Source organism: Suncus etruscus, chromosome 2 (genome assembly GCF_024139225.1).
Source record: "Suncus etruscus isolate mSunEtr1 chromosome 2, mSunEtr1.pri.cur, whole genome shotgun sequence".
In the NCBI taxonomy this organism is placed as follows: Eukaryota; Metazoa; Chordata; class Mammalia; order Eulipotyphla; family Soricidae; genus Suncus; species Suncus etruscus.
In genome coordinates, this window is record NC_064849.1 from 156,742,515 (window position 1) to 156,750,627 (window position 8,113).

General features: G+C 34.1%; 1 pseudogene; it reads left to right on the forward strand.

Moving 5' to 3' along the window:
* Positions 1 to 5,168: 5,168 nt before the first annotated feature.
* On the forward strand, positions 5,169 to 5,285 carry LOC126002826 (uncharacterized; annotated as a pseudogene).
* The last annotated feature ends 2,828 nt before the right edge of the window (positions 5,286 to 8,113 follow it).

The window sequence follows — 8,113 nt, forward strand, 5'->3', positions numbered from 1 at the left end:
CATGAGTTTCTCCTGGCTCTGTGCTCAGAAATCACTTCCAGCAGGCTGTGGGGATCATATGGGATGCTGGGTATCTAACATGGGTCCATCGCAGGTCGTTGTGTTATCACTCCGGCCACTGAACTATTTTTTAAAAAGCTAATTTAAGAAAAAATGTCTAAGCAAAACCCAAAGGATTATTTGAAAATAAAATCAATTAAAATATTATATAGTTCAAAAAGTTGACAATATGTTCATTATTTCTTTAAAATTAGTCATGTGATTAACTAAAATGAAGACTAAGAGATCACCACTCTGAATCATATGTTTTTCTTTCAATTTGATCTTTGGTTAAAATAACTAAAATTAATAAAATAAAAATATCATGAACAGTATTGTAAAACATGGGTCAATAATAGAAATAAGACAAATTTATATCATTTCAGGTAATTTCACCTGCATTATTTCAAATGTAATTTGGGGTAATGTTGGTGAATAAAATCTAATTTAAAATTTAGTTTAAAACATATTTATCTTGTGACCAGAGTGATAGTACAGTGAGTAGGGCCTTTGCCTTGCTCCTGGCCAACCTGAGTTTGATTTCCAGCGTCCCATTTGGTTCTCAAGCCCATGAGGAGTGTGAGTCCTGAGCCCCAAATCAGGAGTAGCCTCTGAGATGTGTGGCCCAAACACCAAAGAAATGTTATTAAAAGCAACAAAATATTGTACCTTTAAAACATACTTCTCTTCAAAAATAAAAAAAATTTTTTTTTTTTTTGGTTTTTGGGTCACACCCGGCATTGCTCAGGGGTTACTCCTGGCTGTCTGCTCAGAAATAGCTCCTGGCAGGCACAGGGGACCATATGGGACACTGGGATTCGAACCAACCACCTTTGGTCCTGGATCGGCCATTTGCAAGGCAAACGCCACTGTGCTATCTCTCCGGGCCCCAGAAATAAAAATTTAGGGGCCGAAGGCATAGCACAGTGATAAGGCATTTGCCTTGCACGCAGCCTACACAGGACGGAGTGCACTTTGAATCCTGGCATCCCATATGGTCCCCAAATTCTGCCAGGAGTGACTTCTGAGCTCAGAGCCAGGAGTAAACCCTGAGCAAAGCCCGTGTGCCCCCCCCCTCAAAAAAGAAAAGAAAGACAAATTTAGGTGTAATACTGTTACTCTGTTAATCTAATCGGCTAATTCGTGTTATCAAAAAAGAATATAATAAAGTTTATGAAGTTTATATTACATAGTTTTTGATTGAATTATTTATGCTAATGTCAGGAATGGTCAAAGAACGTTGATATGTGGGGTAAACATACTTGAAAGCTAAAAGATTAAAATTGATAATAGAAATCTCTATATGTAATATATAATAGTCTTAAGTATTAAATGGGGGGCTTATAACTAATATAATAATTTTAATATTTTACATACCATGCATATTGAATTAGTTGAAAATAATTTTTATCAAACTTATATCCTGGTAAAGTTAGATTCTTATTGTAGAAAATCAGTGATGATGCATTTTGGAAAACTTATAGTTAAAATTAACGACTGAGGATGGACATTGTATTGAAGTTGAGATACCTGCCTTGAGATCATAAAATAGTGGAAGAAAATATTAATAATTCATTCCACCTACTATTTTCAGTATTCTTTGGAAATCTGAGTTCAATGGCAAGGTAAATTATTATAAAAATTAACAAAGAAAACCACTGACTTTAGTTTAAATTTGAGGAGTATGATCCCTTCATTTCTTTTCTTAGGAGAGCTTTGGCCATTTAGGGTCTTTCCTCAAGATTTTTGCAAACTTCAATAATGTTTTCTCTTCTTGAGGAACATCAATGCATAGTTGATAAACATTGTCTTGAATACGCCTATTGTTTAGTGTAGGATGGTCACTTTGACAAATCTAACTTTTTTCTACAAATGAGCACAAGATATCTCAGCATTTCTTTGTCATCTATTTCTTATAATAAAAGTTAAGAGTTTCTATTTTATGAGTTTTTTAAGTCTCATTTATTTGGCTGATTCCTGATTACTTTTAGGGACAGGGGTTGGTCCACACCTGGCAGCACAGATAAATCTTTTTTTTATCTTTATTTAAATGCTGTGATTACAAATATGATTATAGTTGTATGATTTCAGTCATGTAAAGAACACTCCCCTTCAGCAGTGCAACATTCCCACATAAATCACTCCTAGTGTTGTTTGGGGGCGAAATTTGGTGCTGAACATTTAATTGGGGTTAGCATGGAAGGCAGGCAAACATCATACTTCTCTGTCTTACCAAGTACTTTTTTTAAATTACGTTATGAACAGATTTTTTTCTTGATTTATTTCCTAGTTAATTGCATACAGAAAGTCAATAAATTTTATATATTTATTTTATTATTTCTAATATAATAATTTTAATAATAAATTACTAAATTTAATAAATTTAAATAATTATCATTGGAGTAGTGTTCTTTGCACACATTATAACGTCATCTTCAAAATAATAGCCTTATTTCTTTTCCAGTTTTTCTTTTCCTTGCATAATTGCTGTTTAGGACTTCTACTTAATTTGTTGAGCTGTTCTACTGAGAGTGGACATCCTACTCTCCTGGCATAAGAAGGAAGTATTTATGTGTGTCACCATATATATGTTAGCATTGGTCATATGCAGTCTTTATTATATTGAGTGATATTCCTCGTATACACTTTTATTAAAATTTTTATTATAAATTGATGCTGCATCTTGTCAACTACTGTCCTGTAATTATTTGATTGTATAATTTGTATTTTTCTTTTTTGGATGTATAATAAACTACATTTGTTAATCACATGTTGTAATATGTATAGACATTATATATCTAATTTTAAAAACAGTCTAATAAAAATGTATATTATATAAATTAATGTTTATTTGCTATGAAAATTAATGTACTAGCATATTTTTACCCATTCTTAAACTCCTGGATAAAGTCCTATTTGATATGTTATCATTTTTCGTGGTAAAACAAGAAGTAGAGCCACTCTCAGCAGTGCTCAGGGTTATTCCTTCTCTGTGCCCAGGGGAGCTCCTGGCAGTGCTTGAGAGATCACATTTGGTGCCAGAGATCTGGGATGAGTCGCATTCAAAAATAACAATGAAACTCCTGAATTACCTCTTTGCTTTGGCCTAATAAATTATTCTTTTAATGTGCTTAAGTCATTTACTAAGATTTGGATTGAGTACTGTATTTTGTTTGGGGTTTTCTTTGTGTTTTTGTTTGTTTTTTTTGTTTGTTTGTTTATTACTTCTTGTAGTTATAGTCAGTAGTGCTCAGAGCTTACTCCTGGATCTTTGCTCAAAAATAATACCTAGCAATGCTGAGTAGACATGGATGTGAGGGTGTGAGGTGTGAGGGATACATTGTGTATCCATTCATCTGCATTCCATGCAAGTGTCTTTATTTTTTCTCTCATTTTTCTTCTTTATTTGAAAGAATTATTATTTCCTTTGTTCATTTTTTATAGTTTATTTAGATGCCAGACTAGATAGCTGAGGATTTTTATTTTATTTATATTGGCCTTAGGGCCACACCTGGCAATGCCTGGAGGCTAGAAAACTCATAAATTGCTGAGACACTACTCTTCTCTTATATAAATGTAGTTAGTGGACCACATCTCTGTTGTACATTATAGTTCTAAAACTTTACAATAATAAATGATTATCTTTATGTTCTTTGTTTATATAAAAATATGATTAAACAAAGAATTTAGGCTCTACTTTCCATCTATTTTTGTTCAAATATTTGTATCTATCAATAAAAGAATCATAAGTATTTAAATTCAAATTTCACTTTATGTTTTATTTTATAAATTGAGAAGTTCCTATTGAGCATAAGTCATATAATGAAGATTCGTGTTAAAATACACTCCAGAAGCTGGAAAGGTGAAGCAAGTGGTGAGGAGTCTGCCTTGCCTCTGCTAGTCTAGGACAGACCGTGGTTCTATCCCCCAGCATCCCATATAGTCCCCCAAGCCAGGAGCAATTTCTGAATGCATATCCAGGAGTAACCCCTGAGCATCACTGAGTGTGGCCAAGAACCTCCCCCCACAAAAAAAAAAAAAAAAACTCTTGCTTGAAAAGATCTTACACAGAAGCTTAAATTGCCTAATAGTAAGATGGACAGCTGTGATATGTTTCCATGATCAAGCAATTTTAGCAATACAGTTTTCTGTCTTTATATTTCTATAGAACTCATTTGCTAACTGAAAATAATTGTACTATATACATGCTTTATGATATTGTTTCTAAAAATCCACTTAGACTTTTTGATCCAATGACAAATAACCACTGATAATTAATAATGACTTAATTTATGTAAAAATTAATGACTTAAATTTACATAAAATCATTATTCTCTTTGATCACATGTGAAATAACTGTTTTTGGTCTCATTAGTTTCAATCCCTGCACAATAACTATACAAGTATTTCACTTGAGAGTCATTCTAACTTTATTATTTGAGTGTGATATCAATGCTAAGGTATCCAGCCTATGTAGTATATAGAAGATTTCTGTCAAAAGACAAAGTGGATGCGATAAAGAGAAAAATGTAATACAATTGATGAACTTGTGAAAATGCAAGACATGCTACATTGATAACTTAATTTTAAATACATTTCAGATAATGTGAATTATTTTGGACTATATCTATCTATAATTGATATACATATTATATGTGAACACATATAAATTATGTTTCTAGAAACATGAAAATCTATGATGAAAATTTTCTAAATATTAACAATATTGGTGTAAATGATAGCCATTTCTTCATCTCTGAATCTATGGAAACAGTTAAGCATTTTGGAGATTTAAATTATTGATATGTAAGAAAGAAATTTAGAAGAAATTCACCTATTTATCTTAGTGAAAGGGAAACAAAAAAGGATGTTGTGGAAGAACAGAGACCTACAAAATAACAATCATTATAGAGTGATAATAAGGACACTTTGGGTACCTAAGCAACACTTGTTAGCTTATATGGTTTATCACTAACTATGAATGTAGTAAATATAGTGGAATAATTTTATATTATCAGATGGTGATATTCCAAATAAGCATATAAGTACTAATTGTTTTTAACTCTGTTATATCTCCATTCTATAACTTGTGGTCTGAAAAACAGAACTGATTAAAAAGTCAAGATTCTGTCTATGGCCATACCACCCTGAATGTGCCTGATCTTGTCTGAACTTGGAAGCTAAGCAGGGTCGGGCCTGGTTAGTACTTATGGGAGACCACCTGAGAATACCAGGTGTTGTAGGCTTAAAAAAGAAAGTCAAGATTCTGCAATGAAAAGAGGAGCCTGAAACCCTCCCCCACTGATAGTGCCCAGTAAGAGTGTTGCCCCCAGGTGATGAAACCCCATCAGAAAAGTGGAGCCACTCTGCTGCCACACACTTCTAGTCATTGAACCCCCAGCACAGCATGTAGAAAACACCATACTGCAAGTGTGACAATGGGGGGAAAATTCAGTCTTCCATGAATAAAGATGGTATCTCTGATGACAAAAATAGTACCAACCAACTATTTTGCCTCTCAGATAAGAACTTTAAAGAATAAGGAAGATGCTCACAGAACTCAAACAAAGCATGGAATGAATTGAACAAAACACTAAGAATCAAGACAATGTGAAAGTAAAAAAGGGAAAAATTCAAACTGAAATAAAACAAGTGAAAAACATGGTAGGCAAAATGAATACCTTACTGAAAAGCCACTCCAACAGAGTAAAAGCAACAGAGATGAGAATCAGTGAGTTGGAAGATGAGATGCATAACAATTTCTTTTAACATAAAAAGTTTGATAAGAGCCTTAAATCAAATGATTAGGCAATGGGAAAAGGTCCTCAAAGAATGTGAACAGAAAATAGAAGTCTTTGATAAACTCAGCAGAAAAAAAATAACAAAAGAATCACTGGAATTCTAGATACCAAAGAAGAAAACCCCCATGAAGTATCACCAACCCAGGACATCATTGCAGAGAAACTCCCATATGGAAAGAGTGAATGCAACCAAAATCTTCATGCCCTAAGATTACCAGCCAAAAGAGATCCAACGAAAAGGACCCCAAGACACGTCCCAGTCACAATGACAAACCCCACAAATAGAGGTTTAATGCTGAAAGTAACAAGATCAGAAAAGAAAATTACATCCAAAGGAGCATCCCTAAGGTTTACAGCAATTTTTTTTTTCACAAGAAACCCTCAAGGCCCAAATACAGTAGTGGGTTATAATGACAAAATTCAACAAAATGAATGCATCACCAAGATAACTTCATCTAGCCAGAATTACATTCAAATATAAAGAAAGAATACAGCTTCATGAAGAAACAACATCTTTGATACTTTATAAACTCAAAACCACTCTTAAATGATGAACTAAAATGTCTGCTTTATGTCAAGACAGATCAATAGACACATCAAACTCCTTTTAAAAGATGTAGTAAATTCCATGACAATAATTTTTCCCAATGACAATGGACTAAATGTACCAGTTAAGAGACACAGATTGGCAAAATTGATCAAAAAGCTGAATCCAACATTTATTCCCTACAAAACCCACATCTGAATAGACAGAACAAACAAATTCAAAGTCAAATGTTTGTTGGATAATCATTCAAGTAAACAACTCACTTAAAAAGACTTAAATGGGCCTTCCACCACTGGTCCTGATTCCCTTATGTCTCTAGCCCAATCTCAGATTCTTGTATACAAAGAGGAACTTTTTTTTAATATATGAAATCTTTATTTACGCACCATGATTACAAGCATTATTGAAGTTGGGTTTCAGTCATAAACAGACAACACTCTTCACCAGCACAACATTCCCACCACCAATGCCCACCCCCCTCCTTCTTATCCCTTGCCTGTATTTGGAACTTCTCTCTCTAATTAAGATTGTCATGATAGTTGCAAGTGTAGTTATTTACCTAACTGCACCACTACTCTTTGTGGTGAGCTTCATATTGTGAGCCAATCCTTAAAGCCTTCATCTCTATTGTCTCTGGGGATTATCACAATAATGTCCTTAATTTTTCTTAAACTCCATAGATGAGTGAGACTATTCCATGTCTATCTCTCTCCCTCTGACATATTTCACTCAGCATGATATACTCCATGTACATCCATGTATTGGAAAATTTCATGACTTCATCTCTCCTGACAGCTGCATAATATCCCATTGTGTACATGTACCACAGTTTCTTTAATCATTATCTGTTGAAGGAAATCTTGGTTGTTTCCAGAGTCTGGCTATTGTAATAGCGATACAATGATTATAGGTATGAGGAAGGAATTTTTTAATTGTATTTTTGTATCCCTAGGAGTGGTATAGCTGGATCAAATGGAAGCTCAATTTCTAGGTTTATTTTAGGAATCTCCATATTGGTTTCCATAAAGACATTCCCACCAGCAGTGAATGAAAGTTTCTTTCCAGAGAAGTTCTTCTGTTTTCGTTTTTCTTTTCCAGGTGTTTGTCTGACTTTCAGGTTTCAGGGAATTCATTCCCTTCTCTGGTCTCTTTATCAACCACAAAACCCAGCATTGCATTGAAGAGGTAGGTTTACTTAAGAGCTCTGCCAACATAGCTTCCATGATAGAAAGTCGTTTCACTTAAATTCGGGCATGATGCCCACCTAAAGTATGGCCTGAATCTCCATATGCTTATTGAATATTTAATTTCTTTGATTTTTGACTTTGGAGCCACCAAACTTACTACATACTAAAAGATTGCTCCAAGAAACTTAGTGAGTAAAAACTAGGCAGTTTTAAAGAGGTTCCATTTCCAAAGAAAGAAAATTATTTACAATAGCAAAGTTCCTAAAATTCCTAAATTTCCTAAAAAGCTCCAAAGGAGATCAAGAACCTTAAGGCAGAAGGGAAAAATATGCCATTTCTACATGAACCATTTCCACCATTTTGTAAGACAAGTAAAATTAAGAGATAGTAAACTGTGGTGGCAGCTGCCTTACTGGACTGTCACAGCTAGACTGCCCCTCCTAAGTACTCCCAGGATGCACCTGAGGAATTCCCAGTGACCTGGAGCGAGGCACAAGCGCAGTTTATCCCGCCTAGTTCCTTTCTCAACTCCACCCTGA